Source organism: Manis javanica, chromosome 5 (genome assembly GCF_040802235.1).
Source record: "Manis javanica isolate MJ-LG chromosome 5, MJ_LKY, whole genome shotgun sequence".
NCBI classification, from domain to species: domain Eukaryota; kingdom Metazoa; phylum Chordata; class Mammalia; order Pholidota; family Manidae; genus Manis; species Manis javanica.
In genome coordinates, this window is record NC_133160.1 from 34,439,731 (window position 1) to 34,455,616 (window position 15,886).

The 15,886-nt window shown below is 38.3% G+C and overlaps 1 protein-coding gene across 11 annotated transcripts in view; it reads left to right on the plus strand.

Annotated features, from left to right (window-relative positions):
* The window catches only part of PLCB4 (phospholipase C beta 4), a 399,190-nt gene that overhangs the window by 145,690 nt on the left and 237,614 nt on the right, over window positions 1–15,886 (plus strand). For 6 of the 11 annotated variants that reach the window (XM_037017483.2, XM_037017491.2, XM_037017486.2 and 3 more), the window contains one exon: window positions 841–895. The exons of the other annotated variants lie outside the window; for them this stretch is intronic. The gene's annotated coding sequence lies outside the window, so the exon portion shown is untranslated. The remainder of the gene's footprint in view (window positions 1–840; window positions 896–15,886) is intronic. 11 annotated transcript variants of the gene reach the window in all.

A 15,886-nucleotide genomic window follows, 5' to 3' on the forward strand; every position in this document is an offset into this window, starting at 1 on the left:
TGGACATAGTCTTTTTAATGGCATAGTCTTGCATTGTGTGGATATACCATCCTTCCTAGGACCTTATAGTAGATATCTTCATACACAGATGTGACCTTCAAAACATCCTAATTCAAATTTTAGAGATATCATTTTCCCAAGTGTTTATTGCCAATTTTTCTGCCTCTACCTTTTTTCCGAATGCAAATGGGCTTCCTCTTACATCTCTGTTTCTAATGCCACTTGAACCCCCCTCCAATCCCCACCCCATCTTGGAAAGATATTGAAATCTAAATTTCAACCAAACCAGAAATCCAATGTCAAATCCAGAATATACATAACTGATATGTTAACAAAGAAAATAGAAAAACACCTATCAAAAATAATGACTTTTTGTAGATAGATGCAATTCATTGTAAATCTTTCTTTCCTATTCAGCACTGTTCTTCTTTGAAAGGGAAAATTGTTTTTTTATTGTTATAGTTTACCTAGACATTTTACTATTAATCAGGAGAAGATTATTATATTTACTTCTAGATTTTAGATGGCTGTATTGTGCAACTGCTACTTAATTATTCTGATAAGTTTAGAGGGTAAATAGTGGATCAGCAACTTAGTTGAGAGGGTGTACAAATCCTGCAGGCTGGGTCTAGCAGTAATATTTTGATTGGTTGACTGTGTGTCTTTGGTGTCCATTTAGAAATTCATGTCACTAATTTATTAATGTATGTATTTTTCTGATGTATTTTTAAAAATATCATAGATCCTGACTTTGAAGTGCAAAGGACTGTTTCTTTTCATGAGAACTCTAAAAGTCCTTTACACCGATGTTTCCCTGGTCTGTGTCTGCTTGTTTCACAGACGGTGCTGTGAGCTGGGTAAAGCAACATCATTTGCAGCGGCCCAGAGCTGCCTGGTGAGTGTTCTGCACATTGTTATAATGAGTTGCTAGTTGTGAGGTTCTAGAACTTTCAGTCTGTGAAATGAATACCTCTACAGTTTTTTGTTTGGGATATATTTTATACCCCAAACAAGTCTCATTTACACTGATATCCCATCCAAAATGCCTCTCAAAACAGATTTACAGTCATTTTCCTTTATGCAGCAGAGCATTAGTCCCTTGGCATTTTCCAGACTGGAGTTTATTCATTCCACCAACGTTGGACACTTCACCTTTTACCAGATTTCCTATTTGCCATCTATAATGGTATGGCCTGCATTGAGTAAGCATCAGATATATTTAAGTTACTGTTGTCTGCAATTCTTTCTGAGGAGAAAATGTATGATGTGTTTTCAATCCTATGCAGATACTAAGAAGATTCCCACAGGTGTGAAAAATCACAGCTATGCTGTCAGCTGGAATTCACCCTCTATTTTATGGGAATGACCTGTGGAACTGATGTAAATAAATTCTTCCAAGGCTCCTCTAAAGTTCCATTTTACAAACCTTTAAAGAAATGCAGAGATGGGAAGCAGAAATATCTTTATATGGCCAATTCCTTTTTATTAAACTATGACATGCCAATGCTTTATTCAATGGCCAGAATCTTAGTCAATATGAGAGATTGTTCTTTCTGACCCCTTAGTCAAATTTCCTCCTTTCCAAGGGTTGTTATAAGTAACTACTTGGACTATGCTTCATTTCTTACTTTAGTGGACAAGAAGTCATTTTATGGTGATTACAGAAAAAAGATACAGTAACTCTACTGTATATAGGTGAACACCTGAGAAGTGAACTCCAAGTTGCAGGGATTTAAAATCAATGGTATTTTCTTCACTGTGTTTGCATGTCATGTCATCCACTCCATTATCTTCTGGCAGGGCCCATGGCTGACTTTCTTCCGGCCCTTCTGTGAAGGGGGGTAAGAATCACACTTCTCCCAGTCATCAGTATTTAATGATGACACAAGAATGTCAAGAAAATAGATTTATTATTGAATGTTCCTATTTTTAGTCAAGGGCACTATATTTTACTACTCCCCAAGGATGACTCATAAACCATGTCAGAGGAGGCAAACCGGAGTTGGGGGCTGGCGCTGGGTAATTCTCTAGGGACTTTAAATCAGTATAGATCTGATACCTGCTTTTTAGTCTGTATTACATTTTTCTGACTCCCCACTTTCTCTGCATCATAGTTGTATTGTTCATAAGAAATAGGTCATTTTTCATCAGGTGTATTATAAATGAAGAATTATGTGCTTGGTGAAGATAAACACTTGATTTAGGAGTCCCCACTGTCCCCCCAAAAACCCAGCTTAGAAGTTATTTGTTAAATATATTAAGTTCCGAGAAGAAATTCCTCTATATTAAGTGGTATAAATACCATGCTTTTGATTTTACAAATACTTTGGATGGCATCAGGTCCTGGGACAGCTAATACAGTATGTAGACCTCTTGTCCATTCCCACATCTAATAGGACCTGACTAGATCTGGTGCCCCACATGCCACCAGGTTTTTGACGGTTACCTTTGCATTATTAGTCTGTCCTCCCAAAGAGAGAGTTCATCTGGTTGTCCCTCCACCCTCTCCTCAAAATAAAAACATCATTCTACTCTAGCAGCATTGGGAAACCAGTTGTTTTTGTATCTTGAATTATGAGACTTTTATTATGATTGATTTGAAATCTGACTCTTTTATAATGTCTTCTCATACTCAAAATTGGAAACACTCTAAAGGGGAAATAAATTAGACCCAGGAACCTGAATTTTATTGGTTTTGTCTTGAACATCTGTTTAATTTCCACATGATTCCCACCGTGAGCAGCTCAGACTATATGTTAGTTCTAAATTATTTTTTAGGCTAATTACATTCATACTAGGCATTGAGAATATATTTTAAATCCTGTAATGGCATAAGGTGAGTTTTAGATCTTGCTTATGTCCCATTCAACTTAGCTTTTTTCTGTGTCAGGTATAAACGCCTAAAATAGAAAATATTTATATAGAGGAAAAATGATTTAGAGGTAATTAGCCTCCCCTTTGTATTTCTAGCTTCAGATATACTACTCTTTTGAAAATGTTATCTAATGCTGGGGATGCTTTCTTCCTTTCTGAATGATTTTAAATAGTTGTAATTAAATGTTGATTGTGTACAGAATAGACAGTGTATACATTGTAATGTGTAATGTGTAATGAGTTTACTGCCCTGAAAATAGAGGCAAGAATATTGTATGGATTTTATGATTGACAATTATTCTTGCCAGAGGCATTTCCAAGAATGTATACTTTCTTACTTTTTATTTTCATCTCTTTCAGCCATTCTTTTTAATTTTACCTTTGCCTTTAGGAGTACATCCTTCTCCCAAACTTTTTAGGGAAATACGTGTATATATATATATATAATTCAGTATAGCACAAAAGTGCATTCCCATAGAAATATCAGGTGAGCAGCATATGCCATTTAAAATTTTCTTGTAGCCTCATTTAAAAAGTAACAAGAAATAAGTTGTAGCTGCCTAAGCTTTCTACTTTAAACTCTTAAGTATCATATATAGCAGCTCTTTTTCATGGTACAACAAAAATCTTGGAATCCAAGATGACAGTTGAAATTAATTTTAATAATATATTTAGCCTGGTGTTATTTGAGCTTTCACCATTTAATTAAAATAAACATTATTGATGAGATTTTACATTTTTTTGTTTGGTGTATATTTTATACCCCAACCAAGTCTCAGTTCATACTAGCCATATTTCAAGTGCTGAAAAGCCACATTTGACTAGTGCAACTTAAGAATGTCATAGAAAAACTGTGGTAAGAGGCTTAATTCCTTTCAGATCAGACTTTCTGTCAGTGCTGCTGAACCTCCCGCTTGGTAACCCTATTTAGTAAAGAATGAGACAGGCTTTTTGTCCAAAGAAAGTAAGCTGATCTATCCTCAATGAGCCATTGCTGCTTGCGTTTTTAAACATAATACCCTGTAGGCATGAATTATGATTAAAGTGATTGAGTTTAGCATCTAAGATGTCACTGATAACCTTCAGGGGTATAAAATTCTATGGTTACTTTTTGGAAGAAACTGGGTCTTAAATGAAGAGTAGAGTGTAGGAAGATTTTAAAGAGGAAAGGAGGACATCTTAAGCAATGGAAAAAGTATACTTGTATATGTATGCAATATGTGTTGGGGAGAAGATTCTAGAAAAGTTTGGGTACTTGCATGTAAACTGATAAGGCTGAAGTACTAAATACAATTGTAGTTAGTGGTTAGAGAGATACTAGGTTCAAAGACATGGATTTTGTAGTATGTGAAGTAAAATGATCCAGTTTATATGTCAGAGTCTGTTTTAGTTATTTATTGTTGTTAAGAAATCACTCCAAAATGTAGTGGCTTGAAACAACAGCTGTCACCTTTTCACTTCTTCCTTTTTCTGTGGGTCGGGGCTTGGGGTGGGTTCTGTTGTGCAATTTTGGCTTGGGGTCTCTCGTAGAGTTATATTCAGATGGCATTTGAAGCTGAAAGAGCAAAAGGCTGGAGTGGATGGTGGCTGGCTCACCTTGCTCTCTCTTAACTTAGTTTCAGGATTTCTTCACATGGGCAACTGCAGGCTTCCTTTTAGGATGGTGGCTTCAGGTCAGCTGGGCCACTTACACGGGCTCTGGCATGATTATTGCAGCTGACAAGGTGGCAGCAGCACCACTTAATGACTTTAATTTGGAAGTCATGCAGCATCATTGCCTTTACATTATTTAGTTACAGGTGAGTCACAAAAGCAGCCCAGTTTCAAGGGGAGGAGACTTAGAAACCCACCTCTTAGTGGGAGGAGTGTTAAAGTCACACTGTATGAAGGGAATGTTGGAAATACCATGGTCAGGGACCCTCTCCAGTGCTACTGCTATACACATCTCGCCCCGTTTAGCCATGCCCTGGGACTGCTCTAGCACGAACACACCATTCTTTCCTGGGCACACTTTCTGCACAATGGCTTTCTCATCTTCTCTTACCTGATAAACAAGCCTGGACTACCCCTGAGAAAAATCTAGTCTTCTTCCTAGTCACTGAATGGCCGGCCCTGGCCTTCCATGCATTTTTCATCACTGTCGCTTACTCTTTACTGTTTGAGGCATTCCGAAGGGGTGGGCACACCATGGCCTCAAATGCTCTCCTTCCTTTCTTGATTTGTGGAGGAATTGAGAGATGAGAAAGAAGGGAGCACAAAGGAAAGGAAGGATTTTCTAGTCCTTTACTCCTCTTGCCAAAACAACACACCTTCACCACCCGTGGATGTCCCCTTCAGAAGAGAGATTTCCCCACCTTTGCCAACTGCAGGGCTTTCTCACCATCTTCCATTTCTCAAGTGACTGTCTGTTGCTCTCCTTCTTGGTCTTTATGGCCAACTGGGCTTTTTCCCCAAGATGATTGGAAGAAAGAAGAAAGGTGTGGGTCAAAAACTGTAACTCTTGTAAGATAACTTCCCTAATAATTGCTAAAGTCAGCCCTCTGCTAGATCCTGTTATTCCTGGTCTCCATAGGGAGACCCCTGTCCTTTGCCAGAATCTCAAAGTTACTTCAACTTGGATCCTGAAACTGGGTGCATTGTGAGCTTCCCCTTCTTTTCCTTTCCCTCCTTCCTCTTTTGAAGTTACAACCTTCAATTAAAAAAAGGTGAAAATGCCAGAGGTAGAAGAGTTTAGAGGGGAAAGGTATTAAACTCGCTAACTTTGAATTTTTTTCTGTGAAATAATGCTTTAAAAAATTGCTGATGGATGGATACAGAGATGGGTAAAGGGTTAGATCTTCAAAAAAGCTAGGTGGTGGGAATATGGTTGTTCACAGTAAAAAAATATCTTTCAACTTAAAAAAAATAAAATGTTAGAGGAGAACAGCATTAACCATAAATTTAGAGTGGGATATATTTGAAAAACAAGTCAGCTTCCTAGTCCAGCAGACGTTTAAGGCTTGTCCTGTTTTCCAGTCCAAAAAGATGTTTCAACACAGACTTAAAAAAGTTTGTATTAGCAAAGTAATTTGTTCCAGCTTGTTTCTCAAAAGATTTGAAGAAACTAGAAAGGTCTGACAGTCCAATAGAGAAAATTTTATTTGCTGCTCTTCTATTTCTTAGTTTCTTAGATGGGGCTTTTCATAGGTAGCTTGTGAGTTTGCTACTGTTGAAGTCATTGTAATGTTAAAATTGCTTTTATGTATCATTTCCAAAGGGCTCTTATGCTACCTGACAGCAAGGACTTATTCCAAGAACAGAATATCTTGTCCCCTTTTATGTTCCCTAATTTCCCATGTTGAATTGGGCGCCCTGCTATTCCAGACCTGAAATGTGGATTTGTTTTCCCCCAGCAACAGATGTGTTTGTTTTGTTCGGTCCATTTCTGTAAGAGTGAGGAAAATAAATAAGCAAATTGAATGTAGCTCCCTGATCTTTTAAACATTTTTGTTTATTGAAATTCAGTGGTATTGAAATATTGAAAGCCAGTGGTAACTGTTTTGTAAAGTCCTTACTTCTCTGAAATGAAAATAGGAGAAGGCATCTTGTCTTTGCCGTTCTCAGGTGGGGAAGGACAGCTTACTGAGGCCCGAGGACTAAAATAAGCCCTCCCAGTAGAGGGACCAGCCAGTGACCTTGGGCCGGAACCACCTCACAGATCAGCTGCTTCATTCCTGGCCATATTTTTGTGACGCATGTTGGGAATCAGGTGTCATGCAAGCAGGAAGAGAGCAGTTTGAGGCGGATTCCAGTGACTGCTGGTGGAAGTGCTGACATGATGTCCTGACCCTTTCTGCACAGCTGGAGGACTCTGGTTTTACAGAACATTCAGGTAGCTGGGAAGCAGGCAATGTTATTACAAAAATTAGCAGAAAAAACTGATGCAATGCTGTGTTTTTCATACCCCTCGAGTACACAGGTCTAGAATTTGAAAGGTGCAGTATGTTTCCTCACTGGAGATAGGTCAAAGAGCCTGTAGTGAGCAGGCAGAAAACAAAAGCCAAACCCACATCCCTAAGCATTTAGAAGTTAACTTTAAAATCGGATGATGCTCCTGGTGACTTTGATCATTTCTCAACTCACCTGGCTGGATGCCACATGGTATGGTAGGAAGAATGGAAGCTCTGAAGCCTAGGACCTTAGTTTTGCCATCTGGAAAATGAGCACAATATCACCTATTTCCTTGATTTTTATAAGGAGCTAGTATATATATCAGACCTACCTTGTTGTAAATACTCGGTATGCTTATCGCCGTTCTCCTTTCCCATGGATGTTCATGAGGCTCTGAACTAATTTCTAGTTAATTTACCCCTTTCTTCTCTTCTTTAGTGCTTTGCTCTTTCTTCTGTACAAATGTAAAGGAAGAGAGGGTCTGCAAAGGACTGGCCTTCAGGACCTCCAGGTGCCATGTTGTCCCCACTTTAAGGCCTCCTGTTGCTTAGCAGCGCTCTGCCCTCTGGGAACTTACAAAGCGATATTCCTGAGAATCCTAGACTGTGTACAGATGCTGCCCTTCTGTTAGGGTGACCATCCTGTATTGAACAGTCTCCTTTTTCAGGGGTTTACACTGTTTCTGCTTCCTCCCTCCACCGACATTCGCCAACACTGGTGCATCTCCTGGTACTCATTTCTGCCATTCCCGGGGTTCTGCCTTACAGACACACCAGGGCTGCCCTGCCCGCCTTGTCATTTCTTCTTCCTTCTGCTTTTCCAAAAAAAATCAAACGACATTCACATAGGCCAAATTTACTATTTTAACATGAGCAATCCAGTGTCATTTAGTATATTCACACTCTTGTGCAATTACCACCTCCATCCAGTTACAAAATAATTCCATCACCCACAAAGAAAACCCCATACTCATTAAGCAGTTGCTCCCTACTTCCCCTTTCCTAATGCCTGGCAACTGGCAATCTGCTTTCTGTCTCTATGGGTTCACCTATTTTGGATAGGTCATGTAAATGGAATCATACAGCACATGACCTTTGTGTCTGGCTTCTTTCACTAGGTTAGTGTTTTAAAGATTCATTCATGTTATGTAGCATGTGTCAGTACATTTTTCCTTTTTATAGCTGAATAATAATGCCCATTGTATGTACATACCATAATTTGTTTATCCATTCACCCATTAATGGAGATTTGGGCTGTTTTCATCTTTTGGCTGTTGTGAATAATGCTGCTCTGCACGTGCGCATATGTGATTTGAGTCCTTCTTTTCAATTGTTTTGGGTCTGTACCTAGGAGTGGAATTGCTGGGCCATATAATAATTCTATGTTTAACTTTTTGAGGAATTGCAAAACAGTTTTCCACAGTAGCAGCACCATTTTTCATTCCCACTAGCCAAGTATGAAAGTTTGAATTTCTCCACATCCTTGCCAACATGTATCTTTTTTAGTCATTGTCTTCAATTATGTAAACAAAGTTTTGAAAGCCCTCTCTTATATAAAGGAAAGCTGTGACATAGGTGTCAAGTCAGGAAGAAATCAGAAGGTGGATACACGCAGCGAGGAGGCACGTGGGTGATTTTGCCAGATTTGGTCGCTGGGGCTGACTCACACTTGTTTCCAGCAAGTATGACCTCTGGTTCATTCCTTTGAGAGTAGCAGGGACTATGTGGGATTTTCCTCTTGGAAATAACTCTTATCTGAGAATCCTCAACAACTGCTCTTTGAGCATTTCCAGATGGCCCTTAAAGTCCTCATCTAATAGAAACTGAGAGATTGCTCCTGGGGGGCCTGGAGAAAGCTGCTTAAACATCTAGACATTTTCACAATGGGAAGGTATGAAAAGGACACATGTGTTTTTCACCTGACCTTCATTAGAGCAGAGTTAGCAGCAGCTACATGTGTATCTTTATGTGTGTATGAGTTTATGTATGAAATCCTTGTTTAGAGCAATGAGTCAAAAACTTAAGTAACTGAGTAGGGAGAACTACTTAGATTAGAGAAATTAAACAAGGTAGCAAGAAATGGATTAGGACCAGTGACCTGGGGACACCTATGAGGGTGTAAGAGGTAACTTCCTTTTCCCTAAGAGGGCTTGTTTTTTTACTATACTTGTTAGCTTTAGTCCACTAAGAAAAATATATTTTCACAACAAATACGGATTTGTGTTTAAAATATTTTTGAAGATTAGCAAAGGAATCATAAGACTGAGAATCAGGGGAAAAAATTGGGACACTTATTACACATTTATTCCACAGGCAATGTTTTAGTCAACTAGATCTGTTATACGAAATCACCAACTGTGTGGCTTAAACAACAGAAATGCATTTCCTCCACAGTTCTTGGTGCTAAAAGCCCAAGATCAAGGTGTCCTTAGGTATAGTTTCTCCTGAGGCTGTTCCTGGCTTGCAGATCAATGTATCAATTAGCTTTTGCTGCATAACAGACTATCCCAAAAATGTGGTGCCTTAAACTAACAACCATTTATTTAGCTCATAATATAGTCGGTTGGCAATTGGACTGGCTTTTGCTAGAAAGTTCTATTGATCTCCATAGGGCTCATCGAGTATCTCCGGTCAACTTCTGGATATTCTGGGAGCTGCCTGGTCTAGGATGGCCTTAGGTGGGATGGCTCATTTCTCCTCCCTGTGTCTCTTGCCTTCCAGCAAGCTAGTTTGGGCCTGTTCACATGGCAGTAGCAAAGTACACAGAACAAGGGAGAGAGCAAAAGCATACACTGTCATTTCTGCCACATTTTATTCATCAAGGCAAGTCACAGGTCAGTCCAGATTCAAGAGATGGGGAAACAGACCCTTTAAAGTAAATGGCTTTGAGACAAGGATTATTTGACAATAAAACTTCTGTGGCCTATTATGTCTTATATTCATAATAGGCTTTACCTACACTCATGCATTAGAAGATAATCTGGAAAAGAATTACATGTGCATTTATTTATGCAGCATAGTTCTTTATTCCCCAAATGGGACTTAATCAGAACATTTATTTAAACTGTGGGTGTCTTTTCCTGTATGACTTGGTTCAGACAGATCACTGGGAAAGAGTTACGTGAATGCTCAGTGATAGCTCAGTTTTCTCCCCTTACCCTACTTAGAATGTAGCCACAGGAAGTAAGCTAGTCTAGTGGAAACCTCTAACCATTATCTCCTGGAGACAAGCCTCATGAAGCTATAACAAGAGAACAGGATCTCTGGCATTTGTGAAGGGAAGACATTGAGAAAATTCAACCCTAATACCTTATATGGGAGAATATGCTTCCTATAAACCCTCTTATAAGAGTTACCTCCTTCTCACTAGATTACTTTTTCTTCATACCCACATGGGGGGATCTGTTAAGGGAACCCTCCTTCTAATTTGTTCAGTATTTCATATAAAAAAAAAGTTCTGTATAACAGTTGCTGGTTAACCCCACTGTGCGATGGCTTCATCACTCTGAATTTCCATGGAGATGGAGAAGAATATATTAACATCTTGTAGGAGAAAGAAAGGAAATGGGTCTATAGAGTCTGCAAATTTCAATATTAAAGTTTGGAAAGCAAAATGAATCAAAGCAAAAATAAATCTGGTGAGCAAAAATAAATCTATTTTATAGTACATTTACATAGAACTGTTTGGCAGATTCTTGTAAAGCTAAACATACCCTTACCATACGACTCCAGTGATTTCACTTCTAGGTTTTTTTTCCCCAAGAGAATAAAAACTTATGTCCACACAAAGACTTGTAAATGAATTTTCATAACAGCTTCAGTCATAATAGCAAAAACTGGAAACAACCAAATATCCACCAACAGGTGATGGACAAATTATGATGTATGTATACAATGGGATACTGGTTAGCAATGAAAAACAGACAAATTACTGATATAAAAAACTCGGGTAAACTTCAGAAATATCCTGCTGAGTGAAAGAAACGATACATAGAAGAGTCTGTACTCTGTTATTTCATTTATAGGATTTTCTAGAGCAGGCAAACCTAAACGGTAATGACAGGAAGCAGACCAGTGTTTGTGGCTGGTGTCTGGGTAAGGCACGGGGGGTGGAATGGCAAAAGGGCTGGAAGGAACTTAGTGGTTGATAGAAAGTGTTACAATATTTTGATTGTAATCCTAGTCACAACGGTATATTTTATTACATATAATATACCTTAACAAATTTAGCCACATGGTGGGAAATTGACCACGTTTCTCATAAAACAGATGTTACATTAGGGTGATAGAACATTTTTAAGATCATCAAGAGGGGGCATGTGTTTGCAAAGATTAGAGATGAAAGCATTCTAGAAGCTACTGTTAGACTAGGCTTATTTGTTTACTTGTCTCTAACTTTTCAGAAACAGTGGGCAAGAGCAAACAAGTAAACTGTTTAGAGTCTCATCATGTTGTAGATCTGGCTCAAGTGACTAAACCAACATCTTTTTAATTAAAAGCAAATTTGGGAAACTCTTTAATAAAAGTGGAGCTGTGGTAATGACAGCTGGGTGAAGTTAATAGTTCATTTTCAATATTCAATGCAGTGCAGAGGTATAAAGCATGGGTTTATGGTTCATAGATAACATATTCATGTCAATCAAATCTTAATTTTTTGGTAAAAACTAGACTGTTTTGAAAGTGGGTGAATGTTTTATGTATATGAGTTATGGAGAGGACAACAGAAAATAAGAACAGAAGAAAATCAGTCCCTTAAAATTATTTGGAAATGTCTCATCTAGTCATTTAGAACCTGCTGCTAAAATCCTGTTTTTGGCTGTTCACTCCCTGATTGTTTAGAGATAAAGCTGAGGAAAAATATGTTTGTCATATGTTTATTTGGATTCAATACTAGATGTAATTTTGTAAGAGCAACTTCTTTCCTTTTAGCATCAAAGGGTTTAATAATTCCTAGATGTCAGTCATGCTCCAGAGTACAAGAGACAGTGATTTATATTGTCAAATGCTGGTGATTCAAAAATGGAAACAGATTTTGTTTTGCTTCTTAGCCAAATTATGGCCTGCTTGATATGACTAAAATGTATCCCAGTTTTGTTTTGACAATTGAGAAATGAGTTTAAAATTTCATCTTTTTAATGGTTTAGTATTAAATGATAAAGATGCTGACTCAGAAAATCTTCATAGTTCCCTCTAAATTAAATGTGTTTATATGGTCATTTTTGTGTGTTTTATGTCTTGTGTGTTTTATTTGTTTTTTTCATTTGTTCAGCAAATATTTATCTAGTGTCTACCATATACTGAGCATTTTTCTAAACACTTGGAAGAAAGCAGTGAATAAGACGTATCCCTGATCTTATTGAGGAATATTTTCTAGTAGAGGGAGATAGATAATAAAGAATTAAACAAATGAAAGAACAATGTAATTTCATGTTGTGAAAAGCATTAGAAACATAAAATAAAGTCATGCGATAGAGACTGGGGTGAAGTAGATGATTCATTTCAGTTTACAGTTAAGGAAGGTCAATATGCTATGAAATTTACTGATAATTGGAAATACTAGAAGAAAAATACAGATTTAAAAAAAAATCAAGTGTTCTGCTTTAGACTTTAAAGTTTAACATGGCAAGTATTCAAGTGGAAATGTCAAGTAAGCAGTTGGATATATGAGTTTGGAGCAGTTGGATATATGAAGTTGGGGATGAAAATACAACTAATGGAGAGACAGATGGCATTTCGTGCTATGGGACCCTATGTGATCACTTAGGAAGAGAGGATACACAGAGGAGAGCCCTAGGTCATGCCATTATGTAGAGGTTAAGCAAAGAAAAAAGAGGTTGTGACTGGAGACAAGTGGCTGGTAAGATCAAGAAAAACTAGAAGAGCATAGAATCACTGTCACCAAGAGAAGAGAATGTTTCAAGGAGTGGTACATGGGGCACAACCATTGAGATGGCAATGGGGACAGAAAGATGAGCACTGAATTTCACAATAGGGAGGTCACTGTGAACCTTGACAAGAGGGGAGCATTCTCATTGGAGTGGTCTGGAGAGAAGGGTGAGGGGCTGCAATCTGCTTATCTTAACACATTTAAGAAGCTGGGTTAGAGGCAATATTATCATTGAGAAGGGTCACAGGGAGGGAACACTAGGCATTTGAGGAGACCAGATGAAATAATCATTTTAGAGAATATAGAGAAGTAAATATGAAACAAGGATTATTGGACAACCTTTGATTGTTCATTTGGGATTTGTGGTTATGAGTTTAAAATGGAGACTAGTGAGTTTGGCTGCCCTTTTTTTCCTGGTCCCCCATGACCACAGGTGCTTAGTAGACTAAGAATTAGGCTATAACCATGTTGGGGAAGTGGCAGAGTGAGTAGGATGGAGAGAGAGTGAGGCAGGGGTTTAACACGTGGCTGTAAGGCATGATGGACGATGGAATTTCAGATTAAGGGTAAGAAGAATTCCAGGGTAAGAAGGAAAGGGAGGCCCAAGGGCTGTCATGGACAATGAAAGAGTGGTAGAGCTGGTGGACCATAGGTCTCAGGGAGGTTGGACCTTGTTGGCCGTGGAGCTATAGTAGCAGAGAAAATAACAGGTAATGAGACAGGGAAGGGATGTTTGCACATGGCTATAAAGGCATACAGTTGCTGGTCAAGGTCAAGCAAATGCCCAGAGGCATGGGTGACTCAAGTTGGGTCAATGCATATATCATTGGAAGTTAAAAGGTCAAGGGTCTTGATTCACCTTTGCTTCTGTTAGGCCATAAATGTTAAAGTGTACTGATACATGTTTTATAGGAAAATATGTAACAGTGTCTAAGTCCTCTTTGACTTCAATTGATATAAAACTACTCTATTTATATAGACAAGACTTCTACCTTTAGTGGAAAACATGACTTCTAACAGCCAGCAAATTAAACAGGTTACAGCCTCAAGCATCTAAAAAGACTACTTTTCTGATTCCATTTTCAAAAATTTCTAGGAAGGCATTGAATGGCCTAACATTGACCCAAGGGCTTATGCAGGATCAATCATCCTTGGCTGGCAAAGTTTCTAGCTGTAGAGGCTTGTTGCTGGGCAGGTAATCTCACAAATGCCTCCTATAAACAGTTGGTTTACATCAATCAGGTAAGAAAGTCTCAGACTAGACAAACTTCTTGAGAAAACGCCTATTGAAAAGTGAATGTAATTTAGACTCCTGTTTTTGGTGTCTTTCATGACCAGTCTGGATCTTGTTATTAACTTACCTTTCAGGGTTAGTTTGGCAGGAACCTTAGCAGGCTGTGATTGCCTTTGTCTATTTCAGGCCAAACATCTCTATTGCCTAGATGCCTTGGTTTCTCTGTTACTTGTTTGTTTATAAAAGCTCTCATTTGTAGTATAACTAACATACAGTTAGAAAAGTGCACAAATCCTAAGTGTATAGCTCACTGGATTTTAATGAAGTGAATGCACCCAGGTAATGATAAAGAAACAGGATATTCCCAGCACCCAGGAGTCCCCACTTCATGACCACTTCCCTAAGGGTAAACTCTTTTCTGACTTCTCATACCATAGATTAATTTGGTTTCTTGTTATCTTGATGTTTGCACAGGAGAACCTGGTTAAAGTGAACTAGATAAAACTAAGAAAATTTAAATGACCTGTAGGTCTGTGCTTCCTTCCAAGGCCTAAAATTCTTGCTATTCCCCTCTCCTCCCAGAGCAAGAAAGAAACCTTCCAGCATAAAGAATGACATTACCCTTAAAGGCTGCTGGTAATTATGTAATGATATAAGTTGATAGGACACAGGGTTCTTTTTCTAGCATCTGGGCTTGTCTTTTTGGTTTTGTTTTCTATTTTTTTTCAAATATGAACCTCAGGAACATTTTTTATGAGACTCCTGCTGGGAACAGCCTATTTAGACCAAGACTAATTGGACAGGCAGTGTTTAATCTTTCATTTTGTGTGTCTGTAATGGAGACAGCTCTTCTGATAAAGGTAACAGATGCTGACTTAAGTGCTCTTCTGTCCTTCTGCAACAGAGCAGGGCTGGGAGATGTCAGGCACCGAGGCAGGGTTTTCCTGGACTCATTTTGAATTGATGGGAGAGGCACTTAGTCCAGACAAGCAGGAGCATTCTACAAGAGTTTCTATGGAAACTAATAGTGTCTGATGAGATCAACGACTGAATGCTGTTTCCTCCAAAGGCAACTTAGGTTATATGATTTTGGATAAAACTTGGGCTGGAAGAAACAATAAAATCTTTTTTTTTTCAAGGGAAAGGACAACTGAAATATGTTTTATTTACCCAGCATCATACTCATTGCACTTCTTATGATTTACCCCTCACATGTTGTGGGGAAAATTGAAGTTCCTATGGCCAGGATTCTCACCTGAATCTAAACTACTTGATGATGTAACTGGCCTACTGCTAGGCTACTGCTTCCACACCTGTAGGCAATAATCTAATTATTGACTGGTCACTATCTAAAGAGCTCTGTCCAGTTCTCTGGGCAGAGGCAAAGGTGAAGGAGGATTACAGACCTACAGACTGTTGGATGCAGACATAATTCTAGTGCTCAATCTATCACTGGGAGAACAAAGCTGGATAATAAACCCTTTTACCCCAAGAACATTCCATTGTCATTCCTTGGTCTCACTGAATCCATAGTGAACTTGCCCAGGGATGAAACCCATTGGCAAGACACATGTCATCATTATACCTTTGTGGTAGCTTTTATTCTAGTAAGTTCCCTAAATAATTCCTTAGTGATATATTTACTGTGTGGCAAAAATACAGGTTTTAGAACAAGGGGCCACTCTCCCACAGATCTTGAGAGAGAATGAATGAAAAAAGACAACACTAGAACTTTAAAACATGATCTTTTCTGTATTATATACTTTAGTTCTCCTTCCTTGTTTCTGCTATGTTTTATTTATTGGAGTATAACTTATGTACTGATAAGTGCATACATCATATGTCATAGTTCAGAACTTTTTATATGTATGTACATTCATACATATGTATGTGTGTGAATTTTTACCTACATCTGTACACACACAAACATGCACATATAAACACATATCTCATAGCCTTTAA